The following is a 15851-nucleotide window of genomic DNA, read 5'->3' as shown; positions in this document are numbered from 1 at the left end:
CTGGGATCGTGACCCGAGCCCAAGGCAGACGCTTAACTGACTGAGCCTCCCAAGTGTTCCACGGATAATGCATGTTTTACAAACTGAAGGTTTGTGGCAACTGCGTATCAAGTAAGCCTATCAGCGGCATTGCCCAAGAGCATTTGCTGACTTCGTGTCTCTGTGTCACAATTTGGTAATTATTGCAATTATTTCAAACAACTTCATTATGATTATATTTGTTACAGTGGATGCTCTGATCAGGGATGACCAATCTCTGAAAGCCCAGATGACGATTAGCATTTTTTAGCAATGAAGTATTTTTAAATGAAGGTACGTGCATTGTTTTTTGTTTTTTTTTTTGTTTTTTTTTTAGACATAATGCTATTTCACACTTAAGAGACTACAGTATAGTATAAACATAACTTTTATATGCCCTGGGAAGCCAAAACATTCACTGACTCCCTTTACTGGGATATTCGCCTTATGGCTGTGGTCCGTAACGGAGGCTGCAGCGTCCCTGAGGTGTGCCTGCACGCAGACAAGGTCCGGGTAACACACAGCCCCATTTTCTCATCTCCCAGCTCCCAAAGAGCTGGCGGAAGGAGATCGAACTAGTAGTGAAAGCTGCACTTTCTGCGCTCATCTATCCCCTGAGGCAGAGGCAACCCCAGGAGCGTTTTCACAAAGGTGAAGAGGACAGATCAGGAAGGACATCCAAACAAGAGATGGGGGGACCCCCCATACCCAAGGGATGCAGGCTTCCTGAGGGGGCAGGGAGCAGGGGGACGTGCTGTGCTATCTGGGGGCTCTGCCGGGAGTCTGTTGGTCTGACCTGCCTGCACACACTCACATCTGCTGAGGGTATTCACACGAAACCAGCAGCTTGGCCTCTGCCCTCCCCAGGCTTGCAGCCCCCTCAGCCTCCTCAGACCCCCTCAGGGCTATAGTGCTGGGCACCCAGCAACCCTGGGGTGGTTTATTAAGGTGGAAATTAAGGCAGGTTTTGGGTGCAAATCGTAGCCTCTCAGCTGAGACTTAGAGGTGATTCCTTCCAGGTGGAAGGTGAGAATTGCACGCTTGGAAGGCCTAGAAAAGTCCAGACTTTCTGCGAGGGCTCTGAGGCGGGCTCTCCTGGGCTGGGCCTGACCCTGCAGGGCTGAGCCCCCAGGGCCCATTCCCTTGATGCTGCCTCAACCCACCCGGTGGCCACTGGCCACAGACCCCACACCCCTGGCCTCGACTGGGGCTCACAGTACCGGGGTGGGCCAGGCAGAGCAGCCGATGGCTAATGGCAGTCACTGTAATAATCACCAGAAGCCGGGCAGGAGGAGGAAGAAGGGCTGTAGGGCAGCTGAGGCTTCCCCACACCTCTACTCTTGCAACCACCCCAAGGGGGAGGCGTGACTGACCCTCTTACAGATGAGGCGGGGAGGCTGTTAAGTGGGCCCAGCGGGATCCAGACCGCACAAACCCAAGGGCAGAGGCCTTTCTCCCACTCACCACCTCCTTCCTCACCCGGGCACAGAGCCGAACCCTGAGCTCGGCAGGAGCGACCGACAGCACAACAGAGGCGGGCCGGGTCCTGGGCCCCCCAGGGGGGGCTTGTTCAGTGCTCAGTCAGCACTTCCCGGTGGGGGAGCCACCTGGTGGCAAGAGAGCCCTACGGAGTGCCTCCAGAGGGCAAGCAATGGGCTCAGGCCCGGGGTCACGAAGGCTTTGAGAAAGGACGCCACCCCTGAGCTCAGCTGTACGGGATGGCCAAGAAAGGGGACGGTGGTCTAAGCAGAGCCACCACTGAGCAAAGGCCTGGGGGCTGGTGGGCACTTTCGAACACTGCGGGTCCTCTGCTATCATTAGAGCTTCCCCGGAACCCAAGGCAGGCAGTGCTTCGAGACGGGGCCAGGAGGGTGCTGGATTCAAACAGACCAAGGGCTGGTAGGTCATGTTGATTTCCGTGGACTTGACCCCTTCCCCGGGACGAAAGCAGCCAGCTCCAGGTTTGGGGGCCAGGCCTGGTGAGGGCCTTGCCAGGCTGGAGGGCAGGAGGCGCATGGGGCTGTGAGTGAGAAAGGGCTGCCAGTCTCTAGGGGAGGCAGGAAGGGCAGCAAAGCGGAGGGGCTGGGAGAAGTCCCGAGGGGCCAGAGAAAAGTCTGGGGGGACAGGGGTGGGGCCAGAGAAGAGGGCGTTTGAACCCGAGGTTTCCGAGGCCCCAGCGAGGCCTGGGGGAGGAGGGAGGTGGGGGTGGGGAGGCTCAGCCCTGGGGCCCTGGGAAGGGAGCTCTTCCTCCCTGTGGGTAGGAGGTGGGCAGGGCCTGGGAGATAGAAGCTTCCAGGAATGCTCTAATTCCCAAGTCAAAGCATCCCAGGCCAAATGACCTCCCAGAAAGACCTGCCCGGCTTCTGGCGAGAACCGAGATGATCATGGGACCTAGGTGGGTTCTTTGCATCCCAGAGTCTCAGTTTCCCCGACCACTTCATGGGTGTGCCAGGCAGGCCGTCCCCAACTCCTGGTCTCTTCCCACTGAGCTGGGTGAAATCCCCACACGCCAGCCACAGGCAGGACCCCACAGAGTGGCAGAACCCCCACCCCACCCACAGGTCCTCCCCTGCTTCCAGGCCCCTCTGACCTCCCAAAGTGACTTACCCGAGGCCAAGGGGAGGTGGAGGCAGTCAGGACTAGAAGCTCCGGGGGCGGGTTCCACAACCTTGTGGGGGCTGCTAGACCATGCCCTGGGAGAGAGGAACAACAGGTCACTTAGGGTGCGTACACCCCCGGCCCAGAGCCCACTGCCTTTCTGGTTGCTTCTGTGTGCCTATTGGGGGGACCACAGCTTTTGTGAGCCCCACACGGAGTACAGGAAAGCCCTGGCTCCTGGGCCCAGTCCAGCCACAGAGCATATGGACCTGCTGCCCCGGGAGGGAGGAAAGCCCGCCGCAGTACTGATGAGAGAGGTCTCCCGGGGAGACCCAGGCCTCCCCGTGGGTGAGGGCACCAGCTATCATATGCTGGAGCAAAAGCCACGCCAGGCCGGTGGCCTCTCGCCTCTGCAGTCTGCACACCCAGGGCTTGGGCGGTGGCATCACTGAGTCACCGTGGTCCGTCCCAACGCTCTGACCCACAGGGTCACCATATAGTCCCCGGGATTGTGAACACCACAACCTGGCACAGGACGGGCTCACAGGGGCTCCTGCAGCCAAGCTCCCAACCCTGCACGCAGAAACGGCCAGAAGGCATCACCAACCTCAAGCCCACGGCTCACAGTCATACGGTCGGTCACCATGAGAAGAGAAGTCCACACGTTGTGGGCATCCTGGGTGCCCCGACCACTCCCCCACCCCACCTTCAACTGTCACACCGCCAGTTTCGGGCACATTCCACACACCCTGCCTGCATGGCTGGCGGATGGCTGACCTCCTTTACCCCTTTCTGTGAGCGGGCTGCACCCTGTACGTGGCGTGTAGTTAAAACATTCTCAGGGTTACCATCCCTAGGCTGCCGGGGGCTGTGCTAAGAGCTTTCTGTGCATTTATTCGCACTAGCCAATTCAATCGTCCCATCAACCTTATGTGGTAGGCATAATGACTAACCCTGGTTTCCAGGTGGGGAAACTGAGGCTTAGAAAAGCTAACTACTCACACAACGGCATGTGTTTTCCAAGTGGCAGAGCCAGAATGGAGCCCAGATCACACACCGGGGTACCCGCCTTCCCCTCTGGCTGGCTCCTCCTCAACCCCCAGTCCCCCATCATGCGTCTCTTCACCCGAGACCCCATTTTCCTTCCTAAACACACTTCCCAGCTACTGCCTCCTAATGTGGGTTATCTCCTGCAATGATCACGGTTTATACACACTCACTGGAGTGGTCCTGAGGACGGGAGCCAAGAAGCTCATTCACCCCAGAAAATATGGCCCCCGGACTGTATCTCCTCCAACTGACTCTGAGCTCTGGGAGGGCGGGGGAGGGGGGGGGCACAGTCTCTGCTCCTGTGCGGCTGGTATGCAACGGCACTCACTAAGTAATCAATGGTGGACAAATGAAGGCCCCCAAAGGCATCGCACGGACATTCCCGGAAGCAGAGTGCACTTGGCTCCAGAGTTAAAATTCTATCCCGTTTCACCAATGTGGAACTTCTATGCCAATTACATTATTTAAACTCACTGCTGGGATCTAAGACCTCGAAAGAAAAGCCGTACATCTTCCCACCAGAAATTCTCACTGGAAGGTCACTGAGCTTTTAGACAGCACTGTACACACACACACACACACACACACACACACACACACGTGTCTACAGACACACATATATATGTATATACGGATATTTAAGATATTTTATGTATATATTTTATTTCATTATATAATGTATATTTTTAAAAAATAGACTTTTTTAAGATTTTATTTATTCATTTAAGAGAGAGAGAGAGAGACAGAGCACAAGCAGGGGGAGAGGCAGAGGGAGAGGGAGAAGCAGGCTCCCCACTGAGCAGGGAGCCCGATGTGGGGCTCGATGCCAGGACCTGGAGATCGTGACCCGAGCTGAAGGCAGATGCCCAACCATCTGAGCCACCCAGGTGCCCCTAGACTTTATTTTGAGAGCAGTTTAATACTCACAGCACACTTGAGCAGCCTTCCCCATGATCAACCAAAGACAGTGGCACATTTATTACAGTTGCTGAACCTACATCGACACACATCATCATACCAAATCCATAGTTTGCATTAAGGCTCACTCTTGGTGGTGTACCTTCTGTGCGTCTGGACAAGTGTATGATGATGTATGTCCACCGTGACAGTATCATACAGAGAAGTTTTACTGCCCTAAAAGTCCTCTGCACTCCCCTTGTCCCATATTTTTTAAAGGCACTTTAAGTCCATGATCTTAGCTAAGCCATCTCGCAGCTCCGTAAGCCCTCCTTTGACACTCAGGGAAATCAGGCCCAGATAGGGTCAAGGGCCCTCCCCAAGGTCACCTTTGCAAAACCCAATAACAGAGCCAGCAGCAGAATGTGCTAGACGCCTGTGTCCAGTGGTAATTTTATCATCCTATCCTTTTAACAGTCCTGGCAGAGAAAGCCCATCCTAACCCCCAGTTTACAGAGAGGCAAACATACTTGGGGACACTTGCCATGGTCAGACATGGCTAAGTGGGATGCCAAAAAATGCAAATTCCTCAACCCATGCCTGCTCTCTCCATCAATCACAGGAGCTTCCAGGAGGCTGGGGGAATGCAGTGAGCAAGCACCCCCCTTGGGTCAGGGGGGGCTCTGACCCAGAGCAGGTGCTCCCCCAGCCCTCTCAGGGAGACCCTCCCCTCCAGGACCCACTCAGCCACCACACTGCATGATTCATGCCGCTGGACCGCGCTTGGGTGAAGGTCAGTTGGCTGCCCACTACAAAGGCCCTACCACTTCCAGCCTCCCGGGGGCAGCCCTCAACAATCAACGTGTTCAGCGACCAGCTCAGGGCCCTGAGTGCCAGGTGAGAACATTTCCAGTCCACACAGACACCTTCCTCCACAGCTCTTCCTGTCCCACTGAGACACACACCAGCTCGTATGGGGCAAGTACTGGGTGGTAGGAGAGCAGACCTGGTGTGCCCCTGTCGCCAAGTGGCCCTGTGACTTGGACACGCCCTGTCATCTCTGTCATTCTCTTCCCCCATCCTTGACAAAGCCTGTGGGCTGCATCCCCTCAGAGACGGGGCCGGCTCTGCCATCAGGTTTCCTCGCTGAAGGAGGGTCCATCATTCCAGAGGCCTTGGAGGCTCTGGCTCCCCAGCTGCTTGGGGACACTCCATTAACTCAAATTGCACATTTCCTCCTGGCTCTATCGCTGAGCCACAGGGGCTCCCCAGCCACTAGCCTTTCTGTGACAGATAAAGATTACAGTCATTGCTCAAGACTGAATCAAGCAGCAGAAGTCATTATGCAGAAATAATTATGTTGAGTTATGCCTGGTGGCTCCTGATTTCTGTCTAGCAATTGTCTTGCAAATGGTCTGCCTCCTTCCTCTCCAGAAGAGCTAACGGCGGAGGCCTGGTGATTCAAACGGACATACGGGGCGCAACCCCACTGCTCCAAACCCCTGCCGGTGGGGAGAGGGCATCAGCACCCTACGGGAAGGTTCTCTGTGAGCCTCTTTTGCTAAGCACTTGGGAGAGACGAGACAAGGAAGACAAAAGCCCCGGAAGGGGCTCACTCACAACTCAGCGACATGCACCCCTGTACTGGACCCTCCTTCAAAGCTTGCTTCACACATCACTTGCTCCATGGGGCCCTTCCTGACACTCCAACTTCCCCAGCCCCTTGCTCATGTCGGGCATAAGATACCCCTTTCTCTTAGGTTTGGGGTCTCTGGGGAGTGACTTGGGCAACGACCAGGTCTGACCTAGTCTTGTGCTAGCACAAAGCAGGGCCTCAGGAGAACAGGGAGGACAGCAGACAGGGCTGTGTGGCCAGACTGCCTAGGCTCAAATCCTAGCTCTACTACTGCCCGGCTGTGTGGCTCTGACCCATTGTTCAACTTCTCTCTGCCTCAGTGTCTAGGTATGTAAAATGGAGACAATAACTGCCCTACCTAGTGCATCAAGTTCTTGTAAAAACTATATGAGCTAATGCACAAAAAGGTGCTTGGCACACAGGAAGAGCTCAGTGAATGTCAACAATGACTGAAAGAGCAGAAAAAACATGCTTATAAGAATCTAAGGCAGTAGAAAGGCACAAACTACCAAACCTTACTCAAGAAAAATAGACAATCTGAAATAAAGAAGGAGACGGTCTGAAATGCCTATAACAAGGCAATAGATAGAATTAGCAAGCAAAATATTACTCATACACAAAAAGGCCCAGACCCAGATGGCTTCACTGCTGAATTCTACAAACATCTGAAGAGTCAATACCAATTTTCATAAATTCTTCCCAAAAAAATAGAAGAGGAGGGAACACTTCCCAACTTGTCTTAAGGCCAGTACTACCCTGATATCAAAACCAGAGAGACTTCAGAGAGAATATATAGACCAGTGTCATTATAATGGACATGGACGCAAAAACAAACAAACAAAAAATCAACAAAGTACTAGCATACCAAATCCAGCAACATAAAGAATAGAAAGAATTACACACCATGACCAAGTGGGATTTATCTCAGGAATGCAAGGTTGGTTTACCGTCCGAAAATCCATTCATGTAGGATATCATATCAATAAAAATAAAAAGCAAAAATCACATGCTTATCTCAACTGATGCAGAAAAAGTACTTGACAAAATCCAACACTTTCATAAAAAAAAAAAAAAAACACTAAATAATCTAGGAGTAGAAGGGAATTTTTTCAACCTGACAAAGCTAACATCCTACTTAATGGTGAAAGACTAGATGCTTTCTACCTCAGATGAGGAATGAGACAGGATGCCTGCTCTCACCACTTCTATTCAACAACATACTAGAGGTTCTAACCAGGCCAATAAGGCAAGAAAAAGAAGTACAGGATTAGAAAAGAAGAAGTAAACTGATCTCTATTTGCAGATAACATTATCTTATACATAGAAAATTCTAAAGATTCCACTAAAAAAAAAAAAACTAACAGTTCATCAAGGTTGTGAGATATAAGATCAATACACAAAGATCAATTGTATCTCTATATACTTGCAATGAAAAATCCAAAAATGAAATTGAGAAAACAATTCCATTAGCAATAGCATCAAAAAGAATAGAACAGGAATGGATTTCACAGAAGAAGTGCAAAACTTATACTTTGAAAACTATAAAATATTGTTGGAAAAAAAGATCTAAATAATTGGGAAACTATCCCATGTTCATGAATCAGAAGACTTAACGTTATTAAGAAGGCAATACACCCCAAATTAATCTACAGATTCAATACATTCCCCTATCAAATCCCAGCTTACTTCTTTGCAGAAATTGACAAGATTCTAAATTTTATATGGAATTGCAAGGACCCAGGACAGCCAGAACAAATCCCGCAGAAGCAGAACAATATAGGACTCACATGCCTCAATTTCAAAACTTACTACAAAAGCAATAATAATCAAGACAGCATGGTATTGGCCCAAGGACAGATATACAGATCAATGAAATAGAATTGAGAACCCATAATTAAACCCACACATCTTTGGTCAACTGATTTCGAGCAAGTGTGCCAAGACTAGCAGATGCGGAAAGAGTATCTTGTAGACAAAGGGTGCTGGGACGACTTGCATAGGCACATGCAAAAGAATGAAGCTGGACCCTCACCTCACATCATATAAAAAATTAACTCAAAATGGATCAGAGAACTACATGTAAGAGCTAAAACTACAAAACTCTTAGGAAAAAAAAAAACATAAATCTTCATAACCTTGGATTTGGCAAAGGATTCTTAGATATGACACCAGAAGCCCAAATAACCAGATAAGATAAATAAATTGGAATTCATCAAAATTTAAGACTTGCGCTTCAAGAGGACACAGACAAGAAAATGAAAAGACAACCCACAAAATGGGTGAAAATATTTGCAAATCATATAACTGATAAAGGACTTGTATCTAGAATATATAAAGAACTCTTACAACTCAATAGAAAGACTTATAACCCAATTAAAGTATGGGCAAAGGATGTGAATAGACATTCCTCTAAGAAGACATACAAAGATCAATAAAACACATGAAAAGATGCTCAACATCATTAGTTATTAGAGAGAAACAAATCAAAAGCACGTTGAGATACCACTTCACACCCGCTAAGATTTCTAGAATCGAAAAATCAGATCAATACAAGCGTTGACAAGGATTTGAAAAAATCAGAACCCTCATACATTGCTGTTGGGAATTTAATGGTGCAGCTGCTTTGGAAAACAGTCTGGCAGTTCCTCAAATGATTAAACATATATATAGTTACCATGTAACCCAGAAACTTGGCTCCTGGGTAGATACCCAAGAGATGTGAAAACACGTGGCCACACAAAGACTCGTACACAATGTTCACAGCAGCATTGTCCATAATAACCAAAAGGTGGAAACAACTCAAATGTCCATCAACAGATGAATGAGAACAAAACGTGGTGTATTCATACGGTGGAATGTTAATTAGCCCTAAAAAGAAATGAAATACTGACATATAACATAGAAGAACCTGGAAAAGATCATACTAAGTGAAGAAACCAGACACAGAGGGATAAATATGACATGATCCCATTATATAAAATGTCCAGAATAAGAAATCTACAGAGACAGTAAAAAGATTCATGGTTTCTTAGGGCCGGGGGATGGGGAGATAGAAGGTGACAGCTAAAGGGTATGGGGTTTCCTTTCAGGGTGATGGTAATATTTTAGAATTAACTGTAGGGATGGCTGCACATACGTGTAAGTGTACTAAAACCCACTGCATTGTGTACTTTATTTTATTTTTATTTATTTATTTACTTTAAAGATTTTATTTATTTGTGCATCCTGTACTTTTATGGGTGAATTATATGGCATGTGAGTTATGTCTCAACAAAGCTGTTGAAAAAAAAAAAGGGACTCTTAAGTCAAGGTCTTTGGACAGAAGGGCAAAGAGCAGGCTCACAGGAGCAAGGAGGCAAAGTGCAGGGCTTCCCACCAGAGCCTGGTGGCCTCGAATCTCGGGACATGACCCCTAGGAACATGCTGCAGACCTGCCCCGGGGAGCCCCCCACCACAGACACAGTATGCACTCCACACACATGCTGTCCGTGTGCTCAACATGTGTGTTAGGTGCAAGAACAACAGCCCCACTTTTGAGGAGCCCACAGCCAGTGGGGTATGCTCAGGTGTGTGCCAGACGTCCAGGGTGGGCCCACAGACACAAGCTCACTGGATCTCTCTGCAGTCAAGGGAGTGATCCAATGCACAGCAGGGAGCGAGGTGGGGGCGGGGGGCAGTCCCTCAGGATACACACTCAGAGAGGGAGGTGCCACTGAACACTCCACTCAGCTCCTGAAATGGCCCAGGCAGTCCCCCCGCCCCCGCCCCAGGGCACTGTGGGCGCCACCTAAGGAGTTACAGTTCTGGGGGCCTTTCTGGGGTCAGTTCCTGGACCCAGGCATGGAGGGACACAGTGCCCACTGTCCTTGCTGGCCAGTCCTGAGGAAAACAGCTAGAAAAGCATCTTCCTTCCACGCCCAATGAGCCTCCTCACACCCAGACACAGACTTCCCGCCCCGCCTGGGATCTGCAGAAAACCGAACGGCCTCTCCTGCTGGCTCACACCAGGGGCGGATGTGTGCTCAAGAGCTGACAAATTATTTTAATATATCCTGAAATCTAACTTAATTAGAGAGCAAAGTCCCCGAGGGAGGAAAATATAGTGGGGTCTGAAGTCCAGATGGATGGGTTTTGGATTATGACTATGTCGGAGCTGACTGCAGTTTTAGGAATGACTAATTCCACCGCAGTCCCCAGGTATTAGGGCAGCTGCTTACTGAATACTTTCACGCAGACATTTCCCACAACAGCCACTCGGGAGAGGCATTTTCCTCCACTGCTCAGTTCAAGAACCGAGAGGGGCTGCGTGCCCTCCAGAGGGTAAGACCACCCAGGCCGCAGGTCTCACGGAGGGGAGCAGGGCTGGAAAGGATGCCCAGTAGGACAATGAAGGACATCCTGAGCCTGGCACAGCCACGCACGTGGCCTGGCACCAGCTCCCTGGCCGATGGCACCCCAACTTCCAGCAAGTGTGCCCACTGTTTGATGGTAGCCCCCACGGCCGTTCCAGGGGTTTGCGATCTTGTCACAAAACCAAAGGAATCCACCTCGGACCGCTCTGAAAATCTTCCGAGTATTTACCAAAGATGACCACACACGCCCCATGCACTAGGAACTCAACTTCTTGCTCTGTTCCCAACAGCAAGACTGGCACGTGTCCACCGAAAAACAGGCTTTGTAACGGCCCCGGCTGGAAACTCCCCAAGTCCATCTGCAATAGACTGGTGAATGAACTGGTGTGTTCATGCGACAGAAGACCACAAGCCATCAGAATGAACCTCAGTGACACAACAAAGACGCATCTCCAGACAGAGCACTGCATGAAGCGGCCAGACACAAAATACTTCATGCTGTATGGTTCCATTTACAAAAAGAATAAGCGCAGGCACAATGAGCGCGTGGTGATGGAAATCAAGACCGGCTACGCTTGGTGGGGGTAATGATTAGAAAGTCGTGGGGGGGCTTCTGGGTGCAGGTTACACAGCCGTCTTCTCTTGCGAAAATGTGCACTTTAAGGCACACAAGTTAAACTTCAGGAAAAGCCAAGCAGAAAGCGAAGTACCCACAGTCATCCCTGCATCCGTCCCTGGTCCACCCTGGGCAGGGCCGGTGGCTTCCCAGCATTCCCCTACCTGGCTGAGGCCATAGCCCAGGGGTGTCTTCCGGTGGGAAGAGAGCAGGCCAGTTCAGCCCTGACCTCCCCAAGGCTGGCTAACCTCTCCGCACCCCAACTTCCTCACCTGAGCATGGCTGTCACATCTGTCGGGGGAGGCTCCCAGGGATGTGAATTTTCACGAAGTAAGGGCCCTGTGTAACCAGCACCCAGCCTGCAACTCCCCGCATCAGCCATCCGCTTGCTAGACTGATTTATGAGGAGCTACTCTGCGCCAGGCACTGGGGATTCCTGAGTATTGTCAAGCACCCTGCCTTCAAAGGGCTGACCTTCCAGTAACAAGACATAAATGGGGGGGGGCAGGAAAAATGAGTGAAAGGGGTCAAAAGATAAAAAAAAAAATTAACACACACAGATTGCACTTGAATACCCATAAAGTACTGCCATGGCTGTCATGGTGGGGGGAAGGGAAATCGCTCAGACTACCACCTCGGATTGTAAGGGAAGTATCTCCCCTCTTTACAATAAATATTAATTTATGCCACCTGTCAGCGAGCACCAGCAATAAGGAGCATCTCAGAACCAAGCCTCAGAGGCCAGGAGTTGTGTGTGATCATTTGCAAAGACAGAGATTCTCAGAGATCTGGAAGGAAAAGGGGGACCGGCAAAGTGAAGGGCTGGGGTAGCTCTCGGGGGCGCTCCTGCTAGGACAAACTCCCAGGGTCACATTTCCAGCCTAGGGGAGTTCAGCAGCCAGACATGCTCTTTCTTCGAAGAGCCTCTGTCTTCCTTTCCCCCCACCAATGACGGGTCCCTCTCCAGTTTGTCCAGCGCACAGGGGAACTGGTCAACACCCCCCACTCCTCCTGTCTCCACCCAGACCTTTAGCGCAGGTTCTAAGACTTGCCCCCCCCCCACTCCCCCACCCCTAGCCCCGCGAGCACAACAGAAAAAGGAACCAGGGAAATGGCATTTGGATGGTGTGCCCCCCGCCCCCCAGCATCGATTTCCTCTTATAATAATCCTCAGTGTCTCTTAAGGGTCCACACTGCCTGCATTCCCAACTCGCTGGCCCCAAAGGGCGCTCCCTCACTTTCCCCCCACAGACGGGGCTCTCTCCCATTGCGCTCTGTCCTGACACCATGAATGACTGGAGATCCTCATCAGCCACGGCAGGTGGGCCTTCAGACAGCACACGGGCTCGGAGAACAAGGGGAGCACAGCGGTGGAGGTCCCTGAGGCGGCAGTGTCCCCACCCAGTCCACCCTGGACTCCTCAGTGTTGCAAAACATTAAATTCCTTGTTTGCTTTAACCCACTCGGAGACCGTTTTCTCCATCACTTTCAAAAGAGTCCGAACTGATGCAAGATGCCTTATATTCTTCAGAAGGTAAACACGACTGCATCTCTTCCTCCAGGCTTCACTGTTCTGCTGAAGGACCTTTAAGTGTTGAAATGTCTTCATCTTCCTGCTCTCATTTACAAAAAGTATTCCCAAAAATGTCTTCCAAGGAAAATTAGTTTGGGGTGTTGCGCCTCACGGGATGTAAAAGGTAAGAGATGGTCTGCGGTCACGTAAATGTGCAAATTACTCCCTGCCACAAAGTTAAATTTGGTTTCTTTATTGCAGGACTTCTCAGACCCTTTAACGTATGACTGGTTTGTTTGTTTGTTTTTAAAGATTTTATTTATTTATTTGTCAGAGAGAGAGAGAAAGAGCACAAGCAAGGGGAATAGCAGGCAGGGAGAAGCAGGCTCCCCGCTGAGCAAGGAGCCCCGACTCGGGACTCGATCCCAAGACCCTGGGATCACGACCCAAGTCGAAGGCAGACGCTTAACCGACTAAGCCACCCAGGCATCCCTGACCGGTTTATTTTACTTCAATCTTTGCGACTAAGATTTGTGTGCTCAATTTTTAAGGGGGTGTAATGGCATGCCTGACTCCCTGCCGTGTGTTTGGCTGTGGAAATCTTATTTTCATGGAGTAACTACAGGAGAAAATGACATGAAATACACGGTTTCTATTTGGGGGCCCATTCCGCCCACAGACACGTCGCTGTCTGCTGTGTATCCACCGGAGAACAAGCCTCGCGTGTCTCAAGGCCTGGGCTGCAGGGACCCGGGCCAGCAGCCGGGCGTCCCTCCACCCTGCAGAGCCACCTCGTGTGCCCTGTACAGGGACCTCTGTCTGTGATTTCACTTGGAGGGAAAAGGTTCAGCTGCAAAGAAGAAGAACAAAGAAAAAGAAGAGAGAAGCCGCGTGTGTGGTCCAGCCCCTTCATTCTGCAGCTGAGCAAGAAGGGTCTCGCCCGAGAGCACAGAGCCAGGGACGAGCGGGCTCAAACTCCGGGAGGGACACAGGCACTTGGGTTTGCTGGGCACATGCAGATTCCAGGTGCCCCATGGGCCCGGCCACAGGCCTCTCCCTGAAGCGTCCTGAGAGTTTTTTTAATCATGATGTCGGAGGAGAGCAAAGGTTTGGGCCAGACCGTCAAGACTGCCCTTTCCCGCGAAAGCCCGTGGTGCGGGAGAGACAGGAATTCCACAGAGCGCGAATGGCAGCCACGGGTCCACGCGCATGAGCCCAGCCGGGGCGGGCACAGCAGTCAGTCCCACTTCAGGCCCGAGGCCCAGGGTCTTGCCTGGAGCCACAGGGCCAGGAAGAGGAGGGGAGCGTGGACTCCGGACTCCAGCTCAGGGAAGCGGGCTGAGGCAATGCCACAGCCAGAGGAGGCTACTCGGTGTCCGACCGGTGTTGCCCACTCAAAGCGGCTGCTCCTTCCAGGGAGGAGTCTGGTCCCAGACTTGAGGTGGGAGCTCCCTCTGGCCAGCTGGCCTGACCCTCTGCCAGGCATTCCTCCATGCACTCACCCCGCGGCCACGCGGGCGCAGAGGGCTCGCGGCCCCCGTGCGTGGCTCATACCCCATGTTGCAGGTGCTGTGGGCTGAGGGGAAGAGGGCGTGTCATTCTAAGCAGGATCCCCCAAGGAAGGCGTCACCAGGTGACAGGCGGCGAAGCCTTGCAGCGTGGGTACGCCCTGGCCCTCCGCTCTCTAGATGCAGGCCCGCTGGGGGGAGGGGGCGTGAGGGGCACCCTTACTGTGCCTGCCATCCCAAAGACCCCTCCTCTCCTAACCACGGTGGTGGCCAGGTGGCAGAGGACAGGAGACCTACTCCCTGACAGGCTGTCCCTGGACCCGCCTGGATGCCTCTGGGACAGCAGGTACTCAGAGCACCGGGAGCACTGGAGTGGAGGGGTACCAAGCACCCCTTCCCGTGCACGGGGCCCAAAGAGTGTCAGATTTGGACTCTGATGTACTGCCGTGTGGCCCTAGGCAAGTCACCTCTCCTTCTGGGGCTGCTTCCTGCTCTTGAGCGCCTGGAAGTAGCTTCGAGGACCACGGAAGCAATGAAGGGATGCTCTTCCAGCCCCGACACCTAACCCTGGAGTCTAAATGCAGCGTTTAAAGCTCTACCTCAGGACCTCTGGGCACACCCACACCTCGTCCCACACTCTTGGGGTCACCGCCCCCCACTACAGATGGGGAAACCAAGGCTCAGAAACAGGAAGCCACTTTCTCAAGGCCACACAGCCAGGCAGTACTGCGCCCACTGAGACTAGCTGGCCTGTAGGCCACGCTTCCCCCACTGGCCACAGGGACGCCAGGGACCTAACTCTGCCCTCGGGGATCAAGGAAAGAGGCACAGTGAAGTATATAAGGGTAATTAAGCAGTGAAAGCAGACGGCAGTACAAAGGGGAGGCCTGAGGTGGGGGTCTGTGCAAAGGCGGGAAGGATGGGTGGACAGAGCGGCTCTGGGCCAGGCTGCCCACAGGGCAGTCCCCCCAGGCCAGGCTCCAGGCGCCGGCCTCTCAACCCCACTGAAGCCCCTGGTGGTCCCATGCCGCCCCCAACCCCGGTGGTTCAGCGCTGGAGGCCCTGGTCCCACCAAGTGTGGCAGGTTAAAGATGCCAACAATTCTGAGACTCCCTCCCATGAAGCCTCCCTCCCTGCTCCCCACCGTCCCCAGGGCCCTGAGGGTCTGGGAGGCCTGCCCATAACCCATCTGCTGGGGCTCCCCACCCCCCTGGATGGAAGGCTCAGAGGGCAGGGTCTTGCTCCCACGTCGCCCAGCAATCCCCCTGCATGGCACTTGGGGTGTGGGGGGCTCTCGATCAATGTTTAACGAATGACTCGGGGAGCCGGCAGCTCAGAGAAGAGATGTGAGGTGGAGCTGCAGAGGAACGATAGCGCCGGATCATTTTGGCAACAGGGTGCCATGGTGGGCCCTTGGGCATGGGCTTGGAGGAAGATGGGCTTGGTGGGCTGGACAGGAAGGCTGGTGTCGGGGGCCGTGGGGGTAAGCAACCTGGGCACAAGCACTGGTGCAAATGGGACATTTTCAAGGGCGACTGTGGCCACACACAGCCTGGACTCTTAAAGACCCCCAGGCCAGCTAGTACTCAGGGGCGGGGGGCACACTTCCTAAAGGAGTCGACCAGCAGAGAAAGCACCCCCACAGACAGAAAGGAAAGTGCCC

At 52.4% G+C, this 15851-nt stretch overlaps 1 protein-coding gene across 5 annotated transcripts in view; it reads right to left on the bottom strand.

Moving 5' to 3' along the window:
• Nucleotides 1–15851, bottom strand: part of HPCAL1 (hippocalcin like 1) — a 109862-nt gene that overhangs the window by 22428 nt on the left and 71583 nt on the right. For 2 of the 5 annotated variants that reach the window (XM_027623960.2, XM_027623962.2), the window contains exon 2: nt 2626–2711. The exons of 1 other annotated variant lie outside the window; for it this stretch is intronic. The gene's annotated coding sequence lies outside the window, so the exon portion shown is untranslated. Of the gene's footprint in view, nt 1–2625; nt 2712–3223; nt 3265–3836; nt 3865–15851 lie in introns of those variants that run through there. 2 more of the 5 variants (XM_027623961.2, XM_027623963.2) reach the window with 2 other exon arrangements.

This window comes from Zalophus californianus, chromosome 8 (assembly GCF_009762305.2).
Source record: "Zalophus californianus isolate mZalCal1 chromosome 8, mZalCal1.pri.v2, whole genome shotgun sequence".
Classification (NCBI taxonomy): domain Eukaryota; kingdom Metazoa; phylum Chordata; class Mammalia; order Carnivora; family Otariidae; genus Zalophus; species Zalophus californianus.
The sequence above is the reverse complement of the archived record's forward strand: the minus strand, read 5'-3'. Positions and strand labels throughout refer to the sequence as shown.